The 23,903-nt window shown below is 43.4% G+C and overlaps 1 protein-coding gene across 1 annotated transcript in view; it reads left to right on the top strand.

Moving 5' to 3' along the window:
• The first annotated feature begins 9,447 nt into the window (after positions 1–9,447).
• The window catches only part of PRIM2 (DNA primase subunit 2), a 381,685-nt gene continuing 367,229 nt past the window's right edge, over positions 9,448–23,903 (top strand). Inside the window, exon 1 of the mRNA XM_044253598.1 lies at positions 9,448–9,653. The gene's annotated coding sequence lies outside the window, so the exon portion shown is untranslated. The remainder of the gene's footprint in view (positions 9,654–23,903) is intronic.

Below are 23,903 nucleotides of genomic sequence, written 5' to 3' on the forward strand. Positions count from 1 at the left end.
AAATGTTAGTATTACATATGCTCTGAAAATGCAAATGGTGATAAAAATGCAAATAGTAGTGGTCATTCACTACTGAATATTTTCCCCTTATTAATTGGGGAACAGCAAAAGGAACTGTGGTGGGGAGAGGAGAAGGTGTGTGTGTGTGTGTGTGTCATGGTGGTGTCTGTAGAGAGAACTGAGTGCAGAATAGAATGCTGGAACAAGTGGGGAACAGGGATGAAGGATGTGGAAAGGAACGGTGCTGGTTCCCCAAGAGAAAGATTAAGAAAGTATGTTAACAAAGTATTAGCACAGAATGAAGAGGTTAAATTCTATTTTAAGGGTGTCAGGGGGCTCAGTCAGTTGAGTGTCTGACTTTGGCTCAGGTCATGATCTCAGGATCTTGGGATTGAGACCTGAGTTGGGCTCCTTGCTCAGTGGGGAGTCTGCTTCAACCTCTGCCTCTGCCCCCGCCTCACTCATGCCTCTCTCTAGCTCTGCTCTCTCTCAAATAAATAAATAAAATCTTTTTTAAAAAACTCTGTTTTAGGAGCGCCTGGGTGGCTTAGTGGGTTAAAGCCTCTGCCTTCGGCTCAGGTCATGATCCTGGGATCCTGAGATCGAGCCCTGCATCGGGCTCTCTGCTCAGTAGGGAGCCTGCTTCCCCCCCCCCCCGCCCACCACCTCTGCCTGCCTCACTGCCTACTGTGATCTCTGTCTGTCAAATAAATAAATAAGTAATCTTAAAACAAGAACAACAACAAAAAACCCTCTGTTTTAACACTGAATGTGTACAATGAGGCACCCAGTGGTAGAGTCACAAGCTACTCCTTTCTATATCATTTGAATCTAGCTAATATAATGGGGAAACACAGATACCTCAATCACCTAAGAAAACCTTTCTTGACTTCCCTAATCTTCCCAGTTATATTCTTTTCTTCTAAGCGTTTTTTGAGGTTGCATTTTACATGTATTTGTATAATCCTTTTATTTTATTATTCTCACCCACTAGACTATAAGTACCCTAAGGAGAAGCATCTTTTGTGACTCACAGTTTTATCCCAGTATGGTAAGGGGCCTAGCACATAGTAGATGAATCTCCACGAACACAGTTGATCCTTCAATAATATGCGGGTTGGGTAGCCAACCCAACATGCAGTAGAAAATCCACATTTTGACTCCCCCAAATCTTAACTACTAAGAGCTTACTGTTGACCAGAGGCCTTCCGATAAAAAACAGTTAACACAGATTTTATATGCTAGATGTATTATATACTGTATTCTTAAAGTAAGAAAGGAAAGAAAATGTTATTAAGAAAACCATAAGGAAGAGAAAATACATTCACAGAACTGTACTGTGAAAAATTTGTATTGTGTTATGGCTGAATTCTTTTTTTTATTTTTATTTTATTTATTCATTTGACAGAGAGAGACACAGTGAGAGAGGAAATACAACCAGGGGAAGTGGAAAAGGCAGAAGGAGGCTTCCCGCCGAGCAGGGAGCCTAATGTGGGGCTCGATCCCAGAACCCTGGGATCATGACCCAAGCCGAAGGCAGAGATACCAAGACACCCCATGACTGCATTCTTTAATAGCTTATCAAGTCTTCATGTTATGTAATAAACAGATTTATTTTATTTATTTTTAATTTTTTTCTAACTTTAAATGTAGTACATGCACATTATATTGTTAAAAACAAGACAACAGACCCCAAATGACATCATTTAAGCTAAGCCCCATGTCACCAAACCTTGACTTACAGTTTCAGCTCTCCCAGAAATGGAATCTTAAATCAGTCACTCAGGAATCGCCTGATCAGCCCTAGTTACATAATCTCCCTGACACACCCCTGCCACCCCCTAAAGAAAGGTAATCTTGCATTAACCAATCTGCTTCTTTGCCTAGGATAACTTCCTTTTCCCTACTCCCTTCTGCCTATGAAAGTCTTTCATTCTGTACAGCTCTTTGGAGCTCCTTTCTCTCTACAAATTGGATGCTGCTTGATTCATGAATCATTCAGTTGGGGCACATGGCTGGCTCAGTTTGTAGAGCATGCCACTCTTGATCTTGGGGTCATGAGTTTGAGTCCCATGTTGGACATACAGTTTACTTAAAAGAAGAAAAGATTTGGATATGTCAATTATATTTCAATAAAATTGAAAAAATTTAAAAACTCAGTTGAATGTTGTGGTTTTTTTTTTTAACAATCTGTAATTATATACTTAGATACTGAAATATTAAGCTTCATGTACCATGGACCCTAAAGAGAAATAACAGTAAAAATCTATTTTTCTTCATTAACTTTCTTTTCCCCACCACATACCCTGCTTTATGAAGGAGGAGGAAGGAGATGTAGACATACCACAAAGGGGACTAAAGTAGTGGAAAGAAGTCCTGTGTCTCCTTTGGGCCTTCCTTCTAGCAGGGCTGGTCCATAGGTGGCAAATAGGTTCATCTTTTTAAGACAGATCTCTCTGATAGAAGCTGTCTGGAGTGTTCCAGTCAGGAGGTCCTGGGGCCACATCTGGATTTAGCAGGAAAGCATGCCATGACAGATGAACAACCACAGGCCACCTTGTATCATATTATTAAACTTAACCAGTGCCCTTGTTTGCCTTGGAATATAATGAATAGGTGAACTAGATTGAACTCGATTACTTATTTATAGTGCCTGCAACTCTAATATCCTATTAAGTAATGAGAAATCACAGTGGATATTTTCAGAAATGTTGTAGAATATAGGTTTTAGTTTATTAAAAGATTTTATTTGAGAAAAAGAGAACGAGTGAGAGAGCGAGAGAGAGCATGAGCAGGTGGACCAGAAAGGAAGTAACAGACTCCACCCTGAGCACGCAGAGCTCCATCCTGATCCCTGCACTCTGGGATCAGGACCTGAGCTAAAGGCAGACCTATTGAGCCATCAAGGTGCCTGTAGAATATAGGTTTTAATATTATGTAGGTATGGCTAGGCCAATAGATTAGGAGATGAACGCCATAGAAAATAGTTTGTTACGGGGGCGCCTGGGTGGCTCAGTGGGTTAAGCCTCTGCCTTCGGCTCAGGTCATGATCTCAGGGTCCTGGGATCGAGTCCCGCATCGGGCTCTCTGCTCAGCGGGGAGCCTGCTTCCCTCTCTCTCTGCCTGCCTCTCTGCCTACTTGTGATCTCTCTCTGTCAAATAAATAAATAAAATCTTAAAAAAAAGAAAATAGTTTGTTACACTCATAGATCCCTCTAAGAGGAAGGGGCATGCTATGCCACCAGGGTTGGGGGAACCAGGAAGCACCTGTGTCAGTTCGGAGGCAGACAGAGTAGGGGGAAAATGTGATCAAAAGCCCTTATTGTGGTTTCTACGGGAAGAAAAAGGCTGGGCAGGGTAAGCAGGTGTAGGATTTGTTAGTTTAAAGAATTTCAGTGGGTGCTGGTACCTAAGAGCTGTCCTTCATTGTGTGGTAGCTGGCCCTGGGGTAATTAGGGTAGGTGGATCATAGCCCTGAGTGTGGGAGCTGTTAGGGGAGGGAGTTGGGGATGAGGGCCCGGGATTGGTTGCTTTGCACTTTGAAAGGTTAGCTTGAGGGGCAGACTGTAGACTTACTATCTCTAGGGATTGGCTAGCCCTGGGAAGGGCAATTTCTCCAGGGTCAGCGAGTCTCCAGATCTCAAATCATTCAAATGCAAAAAATAAAGAAGACTTCTTCAGAAAATTAGTTCTCTTGGGCATTTCATTTAGGTAAATACAGTGTTCCTTACTGTTATGAATCAACTTTTGATTTAGGGGGAAAAAGATAAGTAATAACAAATGAGCTGTTCTTTTTCAAATGGAAGAGTGTTCAGGCATCGGAAAGAAAATCTCCCAATGACTATCCTTATTTTGGTCATAATAATAGCATTTTTTTTTTGCTAGTTGTTAATGCTAATAACAAGTTATTGATTCTGTCATTGAATATTTTCAGAGTATTGTTCTCAGTTTTGATGTTTAGATGGCAAAATCTAGCCCATCAGTTTATGGCGGCCTATCTGGTGACTAGACGTGATGATAATCTTCCCTAAATGGAAAGACAAACAACATCAGAGATTAGTGTGTCCTTTTGTTGGCTCTTTTGTGCCTTTTTATTTTTTCTAAATGGTTTTTAAAAAAAATTTTTAAAGATTTCATTTATTTGAGATACAGAGAGCATGAGTCGGGGGAAGGGCAAAGGGAGCAGGAGAAGCAGGTTCCATCCGAGGACCCTGGGATCATGACCTGAGACGTAGGCCTTTAGTCAACCAAGCCACTCCCCACCCCCACCTTGTTTTTGTAAACAACCATATCGAACAATGCCACATCCTTGTTCTGCTCTTCAAACTCTTTAAAATCTCTCTGGATTCATACTCACAGTAGAGAACATTTGGTTGACTCAGGTTGACTCACCTCGTCCAGCCACTGTGGTCAGGAAGTGATGAAGAAATTAGTCCTTCTATATACATCCAAGCTTCATGTCATATACAGATTAACACCATTAAAACAAAAATGGAAACATAAAAAAACAGAAAGAGAACAGTAATTGTATCAAATTAATGGGATGACCATGATAGAACTTTATTTATTTTTTTAAAGATTTTATTTATTTGACAGCCAGAGATCACAAGCAGGCAGAGAAGTAAGCAGATAGAGAGGAGGAAGCAGGCTCCCCGCTGAGCAGACAGCCCCACTGGGGGTTCGATTCCAGGACCCTGAGATCATAACCTGAGCCAGAGACAGAGGCTTTAACCCACTGAGCCAGCCAGGTGCCCTTCAATGATAGAACTTTAAATTAAGCACTCCAGGGGCACCTGGGTGGCTCAGTTAGTTAAACATCTCTCCCTCCTTTTTTTTTTTTCCCCCAAAGATTTTTTTTTTAAAGATTTATTTATTTATTTATCTGACAGAGAGAGATCACAAGTAGACAGAGAGGCAGGCAGAGAGAGAGAGGAAGGGAAGCAGGCTCCCTGCCGAGCAGAGAGCCTGATGCAGGACTCGATCCCAGGACCTTGAGATCATGACCTGAGCCGAAGGCAGGGGCTTAACCCACTGAGCCACCCAGGCACCCTCCCCCAAAGATTTTATTTATTTATTTGACAGAGAGCAACATAGCGAGAGAGGGAACACAAGCAGGGGGAGAGGGAGAAGGAGAAGCAGGCTTCCCTCTGAGCATGGAGCCCGATGCGGGGCTCTATCCGAGTAATCTGGGATCATGACGCTTAATGACTGAGCCATCCAGGTGCCCCTTCTTAACTGTCAAGTACCAGTAAATGAACTAATAGGAGGTCCAAAGAATAATTATTCAGTGCCAATTTTTGCTACTACAAATTTGAAACTAATTATCTACCATACCTTCAAAGAAGTGTTTATAATTACTCTCTTTCCTTTTTTAGGTTGGATCCTAGAAATCACAGTGCTTAATTTAAAGATTTATTTGAGAGAGAGTGGGGGAGGTGTGGGGGGAGGGAGTGGCAGAAGGAAAGGGAGAGATAAGCCGGCTCCTCATGAGCAGAGAGCTCCATGGGGCTCCATCCCAGGACCCTGAGCTCATGACCTCAGCTGAAATCAAGAGTTGGAGCTTGGCTCCAACTGAGCGTGGCTCAGTCGTTGGACGTCTGCCTTCAGCTCAGTTCATGAGCTCAGGGTCCTGGGATGGCGCCCCATATCAGTGTTCCTGCTTGGTGGGAAGCCTGCCTTTCCCTCTCCCACTGAGCCCTGGGTGGCTCAGTTGTTAAACTTTTGCCTTCAGCTCAGGTCATGATCCCAGGGTCCTGGGGTGGAGCCCTGCTTCCGGCTCCCTGCTCAGCAGGAAGCCTGCTTCTCCTTCTCCCACACCCCCTGCTTGTGTTCCCTCTCTCACTGTGTCTCTGTCAAATAATAAATAGTCTTAAAAAAAAAAAAAGTTAAAATTAAAGTAGAAACACCTGTGGTTTCTCATATCTAATTATCTCATATACCATCCTAAATCTTGACCTCTACATCTTAAGTATTTATCTATTTTTGAGTAAGTTCTAGACCCAATGTGGGACTGGAACTCACAACCCCAAGATCAAGAGTCACATGCCCTACCAATGGAGCCATCCAAGAATGCCTCCAAATTTTCTTTTTTTAAGATTTTATTTTTGGGGGTGCCTGGGTGGCTCAGTGGCTTAAGCCTCTGCCTTCAGCTCAGGTCATGACCTCAGGGTCCTGGGATTGAGCCCCGCATTGGGCTCTTTGCTCAGAGGGGAGCCTGCTTGCTTCCCCGACTAGCCACCACTGAGCCACCCAGGAGCCCCCTCCTAACTAATTTTTAACTTTACCTTTTATTTCACACATTTTTGAGAGGGACATTGAGTAAATACTTTGTTGAATTAAATAATTAAATGTGATAATATCTTTGGAAGCCAAAGCATAATTGTCTTGGATTATTTTCATATTTTGAATATTAGTTTGTAGTTTTTTGTTTTAAAGATTTGTTTATTTATTTTAGAGAGGGAGAGAGAGCAGGGAAAGGGGCAGAGGGAGAGACTCCCTACCGAGTGCAGAGCCCAAGGCAGGGCTCAATCTCAGGACCCTGAGATCACTACCTGAGCTGTAATCCAGAGTTGGATGCTTAACTGACTGAGCCACCCAGCTGCTCCTAGTTTGTGTTTTTTTTTTTTTTAACCAGAGGTATGAGTAAGGCCACTAAAAATGGAATTATGAATAAGCAGAGTGGGTGTTTTAGTCCATTCTTCTGATGTAACTTTAGAGACACTATGAAGGCTTTTTGGCTCCATCTCTTAAAAAAAAAAAAAAAAAAAAAGTTACTCCCTTAGTTCTGGGATGTGGAAAATTAAATTGTGAAAGGTCCAATTCTTTGGTCTAATTCTACCTCCAGGCTGGCTATGTAACTGGCAGGGCCCAGCACAAAATGAAACTGTGGAATCCCTTGTGCTAAGAGCTAGGAAAATGTGGCATTAAAGGAACTAAAACATAAAACTTTTTCCTTTAAAAAAAAGTGCTTATATTGCTTATGAAAAGTGACTGGGAAAATAGTGATAACTGAGTAACTACATAACCAGGAAATTTCTAAATAATATTTTTGATGTCATAATTTTATTAATGCAATACATAATATTTGATTTATGTGCTATTTGGATTGTTCATTAGGCTTTTCTCACTCATTTTTATGCAAATATTGTAGGGGCCTCCTTAGCCAGAGTGACTCCATCTCGGTTAAGCAGCCATTTTGTTGTTTATGCAGTAAAACTTAAACTGACCCTGCCCATCCCCCACCCCCAGGGGAACTTACTTAAGAGCAAGTCTGGAAAGTCAGTAAAATATGGTCGGCCAATCCCTGATATTAGAGCCCAAATACGAGGACGGGCCACGTCAGGTGGAGATAACAGAGCCCAGAATGAAGGACGAGTCAGGCCAGGTAGAGATAATCTCATTAGCCAGGCTCAACCACTGGCCTTTGCTCTATAAAAGCTAGTCTGTGAAGCTGGGCGTCGCCGCTCTCTCCCTAACAGACGGCCCTGGCGGATCGGTTTGATTTTCCGTGCTGGCACGAAATAAAGCTTTGCTTGACCTTTGCTTTGTAGCAGTCTCGCTCCTTTGATCAGGGACCCCACCAATATATTTATTAAAATCATTAAAATTTATACTTCTAGCAACTTTATTGGAAGTAATGCCAGTCACACTTGGCAAATGCAAGATCACTCATATTTTTATAATTTAAAGTTTTGAGATCTGCTGATGCAACTGTTACTAGAGTTCTTAAGAGCATTGGGGTACTTGGGTGGCTTGCTGGAGCAGCTGACTTTTTTTAAAAAGATTTTATTTATTTGAGAGAGAGAGGAGATAGTGAGAGGGAACACAGGCAGTAGGGAGAGGAAGAACCAGGCCGAGCAGTGACCCTGACACAGGCCTTGATCCTAGTGTTGGGTCCCCCAATAATGGGTCCATGGTCAAAGGAGCGAGACTGATACAACTTGAAGGTCAAGCAAAGCTTTATTTTGTGCCAAGCATCAAGAATCAAACAGACCGATCGGGGCCCGCCCTTACAGAGAGGACGACCCCTCCCTGCTTTCCAGACTAAATTTTTTTTTTTTTTAAGATTTTATTTATTTATTTGACAGACAGAGATCACAAGTAGGCAGAGAGGCAGGCAGAGAGAGAAAGGGAGGGAGGAGGAAGCAGGCTCCTCGCTGAGCAGAGAACCCGATGCGGGGCTTGATTCCAGGACCCTGAGATCATGGCCCGAGCAGAAGGCAGAGGCTTTAACCCACTGAGCCACCCAGGCACCCCCAGACTAACTTTTATAGAGCAAAGGCCATGTGGTTGGGCCTGGCCACACAGAGGTGGCCAATGAGATTGTAACACACAGAGAAAGCTGCACAGTGATGCTAGGTGACCAATTGAATTACAATTTACCCTAGTAGACATTTGAAGCAGCCTATCACCTGGGTCAGAATTGGCGCCCAAAAGGTGCCCAAAGGGCAGGGCCCATACTCCTTGGTAGCTAGGAGACCGTATGCGCCCCCACTGATTGAATACCTCCACCTGGCCTGACCCACCCTTGTATTTGGACTTTGTTACCTGGGACTAGATTCTGGGGGAAGGGGGACAGGGACAGTTCAAGTTTTACTGCATAAACAACAAAATGGCAGTTCAACCGGGGTGGGGCCGCTCTGGTTAAATAGGCCCTTACACTAGGACCCCAGGACCATGGCCTGAGCTAAAGGCAGACAGGCAGTTGACTCTTGATTTCAGCTAGAGGTTGTGTGGTTGAGCCCCAAGTCAGGCTCGTTGCTCAGCAGGGAGTCTGTTCTCTGTGTGTCTCTTTCTCTGTCCCTCTGCCACTCTTGCACACGCGTTCTTCTCAAATCTTGAAAAAAGTATTTTATAGGCTGTGACACATTAGGATACATTTCTGATCGATCATTATCTTTTAAAATTTTATTTTATCTTGAAGTAATCTCTGCATCCCAGGTCGTGTTCAAACTCAGTCCACAGATGGAGTCCCACGCTCTCCTTCCTGAGCCAGCCCGGTGCCCCTCTGATCAACTATATTGAAACATAAACTTTAGCCCATCTAGACTTCATGATTCTCATGCCTGTGTGTGGTATCATGATTTATAATAAGAAATATGTTTCGTCTCTGTCCTTATTCCAGGCACAGAGCTCCTAAAAACCTTGGAATTTACTTTTTTTTTTTTTTTTAATAGGCTCCACACCCAACAGGTGGTGGACTCGAACTCACAGCAGTGAGATAGACTGAGCCAGCCAGGTGCTCCACCCTTGGAATTTCCTAAGCCACGAGAAAAACAAAGGTGTCTCTTGATATATTAATGAGGTGACATTTAGGCCCCACTGAGGGGGAGGGGCTGAGTTGCCCGAGGCACCGGCCTGCAATTAGGGTTAGAACTTTCAGCTCCATCTCCTGACCTCTGGAAAGGGAGGAGACTGGGGGATTAATTGGTCAGCAAGGGACAATGATTTAATCTGTTAGGCCTGTGCAAGGAAGCGTCCCTAAAAGCCAAAATGGGGGGCTCAGAGAGCTACCCGGTTGGCGAAAAGGGGGGAGTCCTGGGGGAGTGGCGCCACTGGAGAGGGCCGGAAGCTCTGTGCCTCAGTACCTCACCCCAGCAGCTCCCATCTGGCTGTTCCTCAGATACCTCCTTTTATAACAAACCGGTGATCTGGTAAGTAGAATGTTCCTCTGGGTTCTGTGAGCCACTCTAGCAAATTAATCGAACCAGAGATGGGGGCTGTGGGACGCTCTGATGTACAGCTAGTGGGTCAGATGGACAGGAAACAACCGGCGCCGGCTGCAGACATCTGAAGTGTTTGTGTGTTAGACGCGGGGGACAGTCTTAAAGACCAAGCTTGGTGGCATGGGGCAAGCACCCCCCCCCAACACTGGATTGCATCCAGGAGCCCACAAAATCTATGTGTATGCTTTTACTTTGTAATAATTACAGACAAAATTTACTACCTGAACTCTGGCAGTTCCTGTTCCAGAGCCTCAGATCAGAGAGCTAATACTTGTGCCCCCAGTTCCTGAGGAATCGCTCAGAGGATGGACTGGTTTGGGAGATGTAATGGCTGATACCCTCCCACCATGGGTCCTAGCACTGCCCCCAAGTGGAGCCACTCTTCTTCCTTCTTCCTCTTTCCCCTGATGCTTCTGCTACTACCTTTGCCATGGCCCGCCTCTCCTCGCTTTGGATCCCTGAGGCATGCAGGTGCACACCAGTCACCAGGATGCCTGGTGTCTTGCCTTGACTTTGTACCGTAGGCCATGCGTTGGGGGGGTGGGGAGGGGCTGGGGGCTGAGCTTACAGTCGCGTGCTGCCCAGCTTCTCTCTCTTTCCTGCTGCTCACATGCACACTCCTCAGCCCCGTCACACCTCATAGGCAAGAACCCAAGTTCAAAGATGAAGTAACTTGAAGACCCTGTCTTTCTGAAAGCAGAACCCAGGTCACACACCGGTGAAGTCCAGTCTGCCTTACTCTTAGCCTTTAGTGATTAATTACGTCTGTCACCTCTGGGAGTGTGTGCTGGTCCACTCACAGGGCTGACCTTGCCTTGGGCTTGGTAACCAAATAACCAAGGACACTGTAGAAACTGCAGCAAAGCTCCATTGTTCATGTTTGCCTTGCTCTCTTCTCCCTCTCAGGTCTCAGATTTGTGGATTTGGGTCTAGATTCTTCTCTAGCTCAGAGAGAACTGTCAGGGCCGCTTCCTGGGTAAGCTCAACCGCTGGGATCTCAGAGTTCAGGGGGTCAAATAGTAGCTCAGCAAGGACAGAAAGACCAGGTTCTGAGTCCTGGGTGCCCTGGAGTGGTGGTGAGGGGAGTGGGGGCAGGGGCACAGGAGAGTGCGCCTCAGGTACCAGACAGGACTGTTCCTGTTTTACAGAATGTAGTGGAACAGAACACTGAAATTTTAAAAGATTATTTATTTATTTATTTATTTGACAGGGAGAGAGCACAAGCAGGGGGAGGGGCAGGCAGAAGGAGAAGCAGACTCCTCGCTGAGCAGGGACCCTGACTTGGGGCTCTGTCCCAGGACCCCGGGATCGTGACCTGAGCTGTAGGCAGGTGTTTGACTGAGCCACCCAGGTACTCCAGAACATTGAATTTTTCATTCCTAATTACAATTTTTGAACTATTGAGAAAGACGGGAATATTATTGCTAGTGTCATAGAAAACATACAAAATCTAGTACTGGTTTTGTGTCTGAAGAGTCTTACCATTGTAGGGGTTGCTCACTTACTGTGTCACATCTATATTTGTCTCTTTATATAATACGGTAAAAAATCTTAATTGCCTTAGAAATAAGTTTTTATTTTCTATGCCTTTTTTTCCCTCATAACTTGTGTCAGTGTTAAATTGTAGTACAGAAACCCGTGTTACCTATTCTCTAGGTCATTTATGAGTGAAAAGGGTATCATAGAGCTTAAACAATGGTTAAAGAAGACAAATTTGGTGATACAAACAAACTTGGTTTGACACTTCATGGAGTGGACAGTCTCCGTTTGGGGAGCTGCCAAATAGGGCAGAAGACTAGAAGCTTTTATAGAATATAGAAGAAAGAGACAGATAAAAATATCTGGTTGGCTGGAGCCACGAAGGGCCGCATGGGGGTGAGAAGGCCCAAGGCGTGGCTTGGGTTTGGGGATTGGCTGACTGGATATCCTGCCCTTCTGCTTAAGGGGAGCATTTACAGGGACACGGAAGTTGTTTAAGTGGCCATTTCCTGACACTGCATCCTGGTGGGAGCAGCTCCATCTTGGGCCTGGAAATTTATTTCAGTACGAGTTTTCTTGGTCTGTGTTTTAAAGGCATCAACCCTTTCTGTTCATATATATATATATTGTTGTTGTTGTTCCTATAACTTCTTACATCTTCAAGTGAAAAACAAAGGAAATCATTTGATTTCCTTTCTCCGGGAGGTCAGGAGAACATGACTGCTTTAGCAGAAATAATACTATTCTAGGTTTGCTGGTTTCTCAGCTTCCACAGCTGTTGATGAGATACAGATGGAGAGAGGCTTCGACGTGAAGAAGGGACTGGCTCAGTCCTCTTCTGGCCCAAATCTTACCTACAACTCTCCCTCTCTAGTCTCTACTCACCTGTCTGATACCTTGTTCTTACGATGGGGTAGAAGCAGGAGTTCAGGATAGGTTGGTATCCGAAAGCCCAGCCCAGAAGTCAGGGACACAGTTAACCCTAATGTATGAGCACTGTGATTTATGCAGTCTGTTTCAGAATCCATAACGGTGCCCAGGTTGGGGGTGGGGGGCTGCAGATGGCCAGAGGAGAAGCCTTGGCAGGGACTATTAGGCTGCAACAGGAAGGGGCAGCTCCCCGTTGCAAGGAGTGCTAGGCAGGTGTATACCCAGGTGACCATTCCTACTGATTCTCTCACCTGCTAGTTTCTGCATCATCTTTTATGATCATGTGCTCCTTCTTATCTGGGTGACATCTCTGGATAGGAGTTCTTGCTCGCCTGGACCTAGGGTATCCATCATCTCTCCCACTTTGCTGGAAAAGTAAAGCCGTTTTTAAGCCAGCCCTCCTCCTCTGCCATCACATCCAGGAATGACATTGATTGAGTTGCGTAAGATTATCCACTGCTTCATTTTATGTTAATTTTAAAAAAAAGGAGGGGGGGAGAAAGATTATCCGCAGCTTCTGTGGCTTGGATAGAGTGTAATGAGTTTTAGGACCTGTCAGATTTCAAGGCTGTGTTTCATACCACACATACTGTTAGGAATATGAAAAGTGCTTAATAATATCCATCAGTGAGTAAGCTTTGAAGGAAGATAGAAAAGTATTATGAAATAAATGACAGTGTTAGAATTGAGGCTTATTCAGAGCAGAATTATTTTTGGTATATTTTGAGCACCCTATAAATGTCAATGAAACCAATGAGACCTAGCAAGAATTGTTGGAATAGCATAAATTCACATTTTTAGCTGCTGCAGATGAAATGAAAACATTAGCTATGCTGTTGGTCTGTATGAGAGAGTGTTTCACAGGACTATCAAAATTGTATCTTAGGATGTCATTTGGATACTAAAAAAAAATTTTTTTTTTTTTTTTTTTTTTTTTTTTTTTTTTTTAAAGATTTTATTTATTTATTTGAGAGAGACAGTGAGAGAGAGCATGAGCGAGGAGAAGGTCAGAGAGCGAAGCAGACTCCCCATGGAGCTGGGAGCCTGATGTGGGACTCGATCCCGGGACTCCAGGATCACGCCCTGAGCCGAAGGCAGTCGTCCAACCAACTGCGCCACCCAGGCGTCCCTAAAAAAAAAAATTTTTTTAAAGATTTTATTTATTTGAAAGAGAGGCAGTGAGAGAGAGCATGAACGAGGAGAAGGTCAGAGGGAGAAGCAGACTCCCCGCAGAGCTGGGAGCCCGATGCAGGACTCGATCCCGGGACTCCGGGATCATGACCTGAGCTGAAAGCAGTCGTCCAACCAACTGAGCCACCCAGGCGTCCTCTAAAATGTTTTTTTAATTTTTATTTTTAAACTTTTTTTAAGGATTTTATTTATTTATTTGACAGACAGAGATCCCAAGTAGGCAGAGAGGCAGGCAGAGAGAGAGAGAGGAGGAAGCAGGCTCCCCGCTGAGCAGAGAGCCCGATGTAGGGCTCGAACCCAGAATCCTGGGATCATGACCTGAGCTAAAGGCAGAGGCTTTAACCCACTGAGCCACCCAGGTGCCCTGGATACTAAAATATTTTAAGTAGTGATTTAAAGAATCTTGGGGCTTTTCTTTGGACATGGCCTAGAAACCTAAGTCCTTTCTGTGTGACTGAAAGGATTTTCCCTAGCCATGGAAGCCTCTATTTGAGCTTTTAAAAAATAAATCCCGTCACTTTGGATGTATCTGTAGCCCTAGCCAGTGGGTGAGCATGAGATTATTTCTGAAATTTTTAGAGAATAGAGAGATTAAAGGAAAAGTAGGGGGTGCCTGAGTGGCTCACTGGGTCAGGCATCTCACTCTTGATTTTGGGTCAGGTCTTGATCTCCGTGCTGGATGTGGAGCCTGCTTAAGAGTCTCTCTCTTCCTCTCCCTGCCCCTCCCCACCTCCCCCCTCTAAAAAAAACCAAACAACAACAACAACAAAAAAAACCCAAAAAAAACCAAGATACTGGGTGCGTTAACATTAAGTCAACATAGTATGTCATTCAATTTATGCTTGGGAATTCTGAATTTAACCAAAAAATAATTGGATCCATTACAGGTGCCAAGGGTCAGAATGAGACCAAGCGGGGAATTCAGAAATGTACATAAAATCCTGTACTGTGTAAATCCTACATGTCAAGTGGCCTATCCAAATCGTGGATCGTACCTCCCGTGGCAGAACCACATGGACCCCAGTGTAGTTACACACGGCCTGGAACTGTAACTGCAGAGAGTTGGTCAGGAGAGAGCAGTACCCAGGGACTCAGCAAATTAACATCAGAAACAGATGGTAGGAGCAGTCTGAACTGGAGCCAAGCTCTTTGGGTTACAAAGCACTTTTCAAATTCATTTTGCTATCCATAGAGAGAGATAAATCACACCTATTAACTTACCTAATTGTCCTTAGCTTGCAGTGTGAGGTTCAATCTTGTACTCCTTTAACTTTCATTTACTAGCCATTTGAGCTGGAATACAGTATTTCAAAAGATGCCTCGCAATGGGTTAGTGATTTCTGTTCAATATCCTGAAGTTATTACTTAGAAAATACCAGAATTCATCAAATAACGTTTATGTCAATTTGCTCAGCACGATGTTCTTGTGGAACTGAGGGCTACCACTCACCTCGCCTACTTTTTTCAAGCCAGCAGTGATATACTGGAAAACAGACTCTGTCAACAGTGATCAAAGGACAATTATGAAATGCGAATCTGAAAGGCTGGAATACGATTGCAGCAAATTTTTAAAAAACTGTCCTCTCAAAACATTTACAGCTTGGGTGTGACATGCCTGGATTTCGGGAAATATTTTGTAAGGAGTGAAATATTCTGGGGGAAATCTAAACTGTCTTTTCCTTTCCTCTTCTGCTTTTCCAAAGAGCCCATTTTCCCCATATATTTGCTGAACAATTATCCTTTCTTACGAAAAATGGGTCATCTGTGGAAGAAAGGAGTCCTTTTCTAGTTGGGCAACTTGTCTAGAAGCTAGACTGTCTTAAAGTGAGAGTAAGAATAGCACAAATTGGGGCACCTGGGTAGCTCAGTAGGTTAAGCCTGTGCCTTTAGCTTGGGTCATGATCTCAGGGTCCTGGGATCGGAGAGCCCCACATCAGGCTCTCTGCTGAGAGGGGAGCCTGCTTCGCCCTCTCTCCTGCCCATCTCTCTGCCTCCTTGTGACTACTCTCTGTGTCAAATAAATAAACAAATCTTAAAAAAATAGCACAAGTCTGTCTGGTCAGAGGAGGGCCATGTTTGCCGAGATGGGATAGAGGTTCTCTAATGAGTGATCAGGAGTACCTACCCAGGTTAATATGCTGGCGAAAGTCTTGCAGCCACAGGTTGGGCAAACACTGGAGCTGGCACACTGAGTTTGAGAACCTAGACTAAGGGGCTTTAAAAGGACTATTGGTTCCCGTTGAGGAGTGTTGCTCTATTATGGGCCTGACACTCTGGAAGTTATTCCATCCTGCTGTTATTACATCCTCCCTGTTATTAGGAAGACCAGATGTACAAGTCCATCTTTCTTTTCTTTTTTTTTTTTTTAAAAGATTTTATTTATTTATTTGACAGAGACATGACGAGAGAGGGAACAGAAGCAGGGGGAGTGGGAGAGGGAGAAGCAGACTTCCCGTCAGCAGGGAGCCTGATGCAGGGCTCCATCCCAGGGCCCTGAGGTAGACCTGAGCTGAAGGCAGACGCTTAATGACTGAGCCACCCAGGTGCCCCCAAGTCCATCTTGTTTCATTGTAAGTTCCACTGGAGCAGATGGTTCATGTGATGGTTTGGGGCATAAATCTTGAGAATTGAAGGAATGGAACTAGTATTTGTTGATTGACCTACTCTGGTGTGCTGCCCACTGCACCAGACAGTTGATACTCCCTAATGTTTAATTATTTGTACAGATATTGCTGTTTCTTCGATATGTGAATCCTGACTCAGACACTGTGGAACATTTCTCCAATATTTCAGAGTAGATATCTGGGACTTAATCAGATACTTAAATCAGTAAATATTTATTGACTATTTACTATGTTGGGATTTGGGTACAAAAAGTGAAGTGAGGGGTGCCTGGGTGGCTCAGTTGTTAGGTGTCTGCCTTCAGCTCAGGTCATGATCCTGGGGTCCTGGATTGCCCCATGTCGGGCTCTCTGCTCAGGGGGATTCCGCTTCCCCCTTTCCCACTCCCCCTGCTTGTGTTCCCTCTCTCTCTCTCTCTCTCTGTCAAATAAATAAATAAAATCTTAAAAAAAAAAAAATGAAGTGAAAGAGAGACATGGTCACTTTCCTCATGATACTTATAATCCAGGGAGACAGATTGACTTTAAAGAAACACCTACAGAGACCTGTAATTGCAAGTTCATTCTTTTCAGAGTAAACATGGTCTGTTTTTTGGAGTTCCAGCAATTCAGGTTATTTATACTAGCTATCAACTTCCCTCCTAACATTTCAATTAGGAATTTCCTTCAGATTTTACCTCTGCTAGGTAAAGGTCCTTAATTAATGCCACTCCTTAATAATTATTCCCGGGGTCCAAATCCTACATGGCTTAATCCACCCAATCAAGTGACCCTTAACTTTCTTATACAGTTGAATAGGATGAATCTTTAGCTTTTAAAATTCCATGTTTTGCCATACAGCGTTCACAAAAATTAACTCAAGATGAATCCTAAATGTAAAATGCAAAATTATAAACCCCTAGAAGATAACCTAGGAAAATACCTAGATGGCCTTAGGTATAGTAATGCTTTTAAAAATATAACATCGAAGGCACAAGCCATGAAATTAATAATTGAGAAATTGGGCTTGATTAAAGTTAAAAATTTCTGCTCTGTGAAAGACATTATCAAGAGAATTAGAAGACAAGCCACAGAGTGGGAGAAAATATTTGTAAAAGACACATCTGAAAAAAGTCTGTTATCCAAAATATACAAAGAACTCAAAACTCAGCAGTAATAAAACAACTCAATTAAAAAGGGCCAATGGCTTTAACAGACATGTCACCAAAGAAGATATACAGGTGGCAAATAAGCACATGGAAAGATGTTCCATGTTATAGGTCATCAGGGAACTACAAATTAAAACAACCATGAGATGCTATTACAAGGGTCAAAATCTAGAACATCTAAATGTTCAGTAACTCTAAATACTGGCAAAGATGTGAAGCAACAGGAAATCTCATCCGTTGCTGGTGGGAATATAAAATGGTATAGCCATCATGGAAGACACTTGGGGGAATGTCTTACAAAACTAAACACACACTTTTTTTTTTTTTTTAAAGATTTTATTTATTTATTTGACAGAGAGAAATCACAAGTAGATGGAGAGGCAGGCAGAGAGAGAGAGAGAGAAGCAGGCTTCTCTCTCTGAATCCTATCATGTATAGTGTTTTTATTTTTTTCTTTTTTTTTTTTTGTTTATTTGACAGACAGAGATCACAAGTAGACAGAGAGGCAGGCGGAGAGAGAGAGAGAGAGGGAGAAGCAGATTCCCTGCTGAGCAGAGAGCCCGATGTGGGACTCGATCCCAGGACCCTGAGATCATGACCTGAGCCGAAGGCAGTGGCTTAACCCACTGAGCCACCCAGGCGCCCAAAACTAAACACACTCTTAACATAGAATCCAGCTGTTGTGCTTCTTGGTTTTTACCCAAAGGAGTTGAACATGAATGGACAAAAACCTGCTTATAAATATTTATAGAAGTTTTATTCATAATTGCCAAAACTTGGAAGCAACCAAGTTGACCTTAAGTAGGTGAATGGGTAAATTATGGTACATCCACACAGTGGTTCTAGGAAGAAATGAACTATCAAGCCATGAAAAATCATGAAAACGTAAATGCATATTACTAAGTGCAAGAAACCTCTGTGAAAAGGCTACATACTATATGGTTCCAGCTATAGAAAATTCTGGAAAAGACAAAGCCATGACTACAACAAAATATCAGTGGTGGCCAGGGATCAGAAAAGGGAAATAGGAATAAGCAGAGCATAGAGAATTTCTTAGGACAGTGAGAATCTTCTGTATGATATTTTAATAATGGATAGATGTCATTATGCTTTTGTCTAAATCCATAGAATGGACAACACCAAGAGTGAGCTAACTGTAATGTAGGCTACAGACTTTAAGTAGTTGTGATGTATCTATGTAGGTTCACCGTTGGTAAAGAATGTGTCATTCTAGTGAGTGAGATTGGTAATGGGCGAGGCCATGCATGCACGGGGGCAGGGAGTATACTGGAAATATCTGTACCTACCTCTCGATTTTGTTGTACACCTAAAAATTTTTTTAAAGTATTTATTGATTGATTGATTTGGGGAAGGGATGGTGGGGAGTAGCTGAGGGATAGGGACTAGCAGGCTCCGCACTCAGTTCTGGAGCCCAGTGTGGGGCTTGATCCCATGACTCTGAGATTATGACCTGAGCAGCAGTCTAGAGTCAGATGTTTAACCTACAAAGCCACTCAGGTGGCCTATCAACCTACAGCTCTTCTAAAAAAAAAGTTAAGTTAAAAAAAAAAATTCCAGGGGCACCTGGGTGGCTCAGTGGGTTAAGCCGCTGCCTTTGGCTCAGGTCGTGATCTCAGGGTGCTGGAATAGAGTCCCGCATCGGGCTCTGCTTAGCAGGGAGCCTGCTTCCCTCTCTCTCTGCCTGCCTCTCTGCCTACTTGTGATCTCTCTCTGTCAAATAAATAAATAAAATCTTTTTTTTTTTTTTTTTTTTAAGATTTTATTTATTTATTTGACAGAGAGAAATCACAAGTAGATGGAGAGGCAGGCAGAGAGAGAGAGGGAAGCAGGCTCCCTGCCGAGCAGAGAGCCCGATACGGGACTCGATCCCAGGACCCTGAGATCATGACCTGAGCCGAAGGCAGCGGCTTAACCCACTGAGCCACCCAGGCGCCCCTAAATAAAATCTTTTAAAAAAAAAAAAATTCCATGTCTTGCCCCACTGAGGGTGAAGACCATGTCTTCTTCTCCCTTTAGGTTCATCACAACATCACAACATCACAACAATCCTATTCAAAGACTTAGTAATATGTCTCTTCTCAGGAATATTTTTATGTTTATAGAAGGCAAGAAGTATTCAATTATTATTTGCTTCTGTATTGTGCATTGTTTCTAAGGGATGGTGTAGTTTATTCATAAGAAGGGCAAGCTCCTTGGGTGCTGGGCTGGCTCCGTTGGTGGACTGTGTGACTCTTGATCTCGGGGTTGTGAGTTCAAGCCCCACATTGGGTGTAGAGATTACTTAAAAATAAAATATTAAAAAAATAAATGCAAGCTCCAGGCTACCATTTATTGAGGTTCACGGAGTCCAGGGAACTCCCCTAGGCACATTTATATGCATTATCATTTAATCTTTACTATTATGTTGAATAATAATAGGCCCATGATCCTGTTATTTCTGTCACACAGCTAATGACTAGCTTATCTAATTCTGGAACTCGAGTCTAAGTTTTCAAGCTCTTGCTTTAACCACAACAGTACTGACACTCCTAAGTAAATTAATCTATAATAAATAATAAACTGGCATTCCCATGGCAACTCGGTACCTCTTCGTTCCTGGCTCATCTCATGATGGACGCCTGCCTTATCCCACCTTCCTGCTTTGTCTGCTCTGGGTGGTCCTGATCAGAAAGACGATCTCTTTTATTGAAAGAAATGTATTTGTTTTAGTAGTTACTAGAAATAGAATATGTGAGATCGGTTACTTCAGGGGGCACACCGGAAGTAAGAGACCAGACAAAGAGGATGAGGTTGTCTAGTGTTTCCCTTTCTGTGACTCAAGTGCAGAGAGCCAAGAACAAAGCTGAAGTTTAGTCAGGAGAGGAGAGGGTCCAACTGTGATTGAATTCCGCAGGCGTGCTCCCAGGTGTCTGGATTTTGGGATCCCCTCCTCTGTCTCCTCAGAGAAACAACATGCAAATGAAGTAAACAGTAGTTAGGGGTGAAGCAACCTGTGTGTTTAGGGCTGAAGCCACCTGTGGTGTAGTGAGCTTCATTCGGAGAATGATCTCGATATTGGTTTTGGGAGGGCCTTGTTTCCCAGCAAAGGAGGAGACTGCGAGTATAAGACTTTGGGTTTACATCAGAGAGTTTTTAACTACATGAACTTAAGTGCTTTTTGGGCACTGTGGGCTGGTTCATAGGCTGCTGGACTGATTTGGTTAGTTGAAGGATAAACTGAAGAATCGTTAGTCTGTGTGGCCAACATCTGCTCCATCTGATAACTATGAGTGTGCAAACATTTGCTCCACATTCAGCACCGGGAGACCATGGAGCTTACCTTCCTGCTGGGTTTTATGATTGCAATCAGATTAATAGTTACTAATTATATGTAATTATTAACATTATTATTGTGTGTATGTAATATAGTTATGTATTATAATATTATAATTATAAAAAATACTGCTGTTACAGTTATTAATTCAGCTTGCCCCTTATATAGTCCTGTCCCCAATTTCTGTCAGGATGGCTGAGCCCACGCTAGGGCTTAGGATAGGAGGGAAGAGAGTCAACATTCAGGGCTGCCTCAGGAACCCTTGTTCCCTTGTAAATAAACTCTTTACCCCCAGCTTTTCTCCATAATGCTCCCTCTAGGTTGTGGCTTTCACTGAAATCTAAACTCCACAGATGACCAAAGGAACAGTTGTGTGGGAAACAAATTGAGGGTTTCAGAGGGGAGGGGGAGCGGGAGGAGTGTTTCTTCTGGTGGTGGGGATTCAGGAGGGCACGGATTGCATGGAGCACTGGGTGTTATATGCAAACAAAGAATCATGGAACACACATCAAAAACTAATGATGTACTGTATGGTGACTAACATAATATAATAATAATAAAAGAAACGGTTGTGATGGTTAATGAGCAGGTGCGGACCTGTCATTCAGCTTCGTGGCACCTTGTGAACCAGCAGTGGTCAAACTCTAGCAAGCCCCAGTGTCACTCATAGGCCTGTTAAAACGCAGATTTCTGAGCCCATTCTCTGTTTCTGATTCAGTGGGTCTGAAGGGGAGCCTGGAGTTTGCATTTCTAACAGGTTCCTGGGTGGTGCCTGCATGGCTGGTCTAGGACCTACACTCCGAGAATCACTTTTGGAAATTGTGACTCTGACTCTGGTGAAAGTGTTCATCTTCCTTCGATCCCCTTGACATTACACTCTACTGTGCACTCTCTTGTAGCTCTTGTCTACTAACATTCCAGTCACCCCATACACACACTCTCAGAAGATCTTACGTCACTGAGATAATGGAAAAAATATGTATTGGTCTCTGTCCCTGGAGCTCCTACAACCCTTGTAATTTCCTAAATGATAAGAACACTAGGAACATCTCTTGTTCTAATATTTGTCTGTGACCTCCATCTCTGGCATAAGTCTCCTAAAACCCTTGTAAATTCCTAAACAATAAGAGCATGAAGAGCATCTTCTGTTCTATTAACTTTGCTCTGAGTGAGCTCCTGGATGACTCCCAAGATGGGAGGATGGTCCCCAGAAAGATCAACTCCACGTTAAAATTTTCAGGACCTCCTCCTCCAGAGAGGGAAGAGGGGTTAGAAATAGTAAATAATGGGTCATGCTTACATGAGGAAGCATCCGTAACATCCCAGTGGTATGGGGGTTCAGGGACCTTCCAGGGGTCCCCAGAAAGATCAACCCAACATTAAAATTTTCAGGACCCCTCCTTCCTCCAGAGTGGGGAAGAGGGGTTAGAAACAGTAAATAATGGATCATGCTTACATGAGGAAGCGTCTTTAACATCCCAGTGGTGTGGGGTTCAGGGAGCTTCCAGGGGGTCACACCTCAACACCGGGTGACATACCTCGACTCCAGGGGTCTGAAGCTCTTGCAGTAGGAATGCTACCAGACCTTCTCCCCCGAAGTATCTCTTCATCTGACTCTTCATCTGTATCCTTCGGCATATCCTTTAATAAACTGATAAACCTAAGTTTACCAGAGTTCTGTGAGCTTCTCTAGCAAATTAAACCCAAAATGGGGGTCTTTGGAACCTCTAGTCTATAGCCAGTTGGTCAGAAGCTCAGGTGATAGCTTGGGCTTACAGCTGGCATCTGACATGTGTGTTTTGCAGATGAGGAGCAGTCTTGTGAGATGGAGGCCTTAAGCTCTGGGATGTGACCCTATTTCTGGATAGAACTGAGTAAATTGCAAGATACCCAGCTCGTGTCCCGGAGAATTGCTCGGTATGGAGGAAAACCTCCATACATCCAGAAGAGACCAGACGTGAAGTGTTCTGGGTAAAAGTAAAGGAGACTCCTAGAAAAGAAACACAGGGAGGAGCTGGGTTTTCCTCACAGAGGGAGGAAGACGAGTTTTCCCATGACAGATGCTCCACTGTCTTCCCGCTACTCTAGCTCCTGGGGTTGTCTGAGGACTGTCAGCAACCGTGGGACCCTCCAGCATCCGAGCTTCCAGAATGTCTTTACCTCCTCAGGTCCACAGATTTTTCCCTTCATCTCTTAAGTCTCATTGCTGTTATCCACTTGGAGAATTACAGCCTGAAGCTTGTCCCTGTTCTGACCTTGTCCACCACATAGGATGTGATTTGTACCTTTCTTCTCTGTAACCCTAACTCCTGATTCCTTTATTTAATTCATCTTTGATTCCTTGCTTAGCTTCTAGCCAGTCTTTCTACAGCCTGAAACCCACCATTGATCACGAGAATGACTCTTAATTTATTTGCTATCTTATCTTTCCAGTGATCAGTGCCATTGTCATTGCCACAAACTGTCATTTCTGTTTTTCAGGGCACTGGCTGAGGTGATAAGATAGAAACAAGAAGAATCGCACTGTGGTTAGAAGTGTAATACAGAAATCCATGACTATGTAGAGAGTACATCCAGTTAACATTGATCGGAAAAAAATCTTCAGGTCTGTCATGGAGGATACAATTAGGAATCAGACAGCACTAGACTGTAACGGTCTTTAAGTATAGGGATGATGTAACTTATATTAGTTTCACTGATAGAACCTAGCAGGTTTTAGAAAGAGAATTAATGAGTTGTGTCTCCTTTAGGATGATTCTCTGTCCATTATGTGGTGTGAAAAACCTTCAGGGTGCTCAAACGAATATTTTTAAATTTATTTTTAAAGATTTATTTATTTTAGAAAGAGAGAGTGTACCTGAGCAGGGGGAGGGACAAAAGGAGAGGGAGAGAGAATCCTCAAGCAGACTCCCCTCTGGGCAAGGGCGGGATAGCAGGCTCCATCCCGGGACCCTGTGATCACGACCTCTGCTGAAATCACGAGTCTGCTCCCAACCGACTAAGCCACCGAGGCACCTCTCAGATGAATAAATTTCAAGAAGCAATCGATCACCTATGTGTGTGCGTCAGTATGCACATACATTTGTTGTGTAAATACGGAAAAATCTGCGGAGGATAAATACTGTCTCGCTTTATCCATCGGCCTATTGTTTTCATTGGTAGTCAGGTAAATGCTCCCCTTTACAATGTAAACTTTTGTAGTAAAAATAAAAATATTTTGGCGAAGAAGGTTGCTTTTGGCAAAAAGTGGTAGAAATAATACTTACATTTCCCGAGACCCTACCGTATGTCCCCTCGTTTATCCCTCACCACTGCCCTGCAAAGGCTGTATTAGGTGTTACCTTTGTTTTGCAGATGGGACTCAAAGAAATTATTGGAGTTCATCAGTTCTCAGATGACATTTTAAAAGAATAGTTGAATGAATCTTTTTTTAAAACTTTTTTTAAAAGTTTTTAATCTTTTTAAAAATTTTTTT

Source organism: Neovison vison, chromosome 1 (assembly GCF_020171115.1).
Source record: "Neovison vison isolate M4711 chromosome 1, ASM_NN_V1, whole genome shotgun sequence".
NCBI classification, from domain to species: domain Eukaryota; kingdom Metazoa; phylum Chordata; class Mammalia; order Carnivora; family Mustelidae; genus Neogale; species Neogale vison.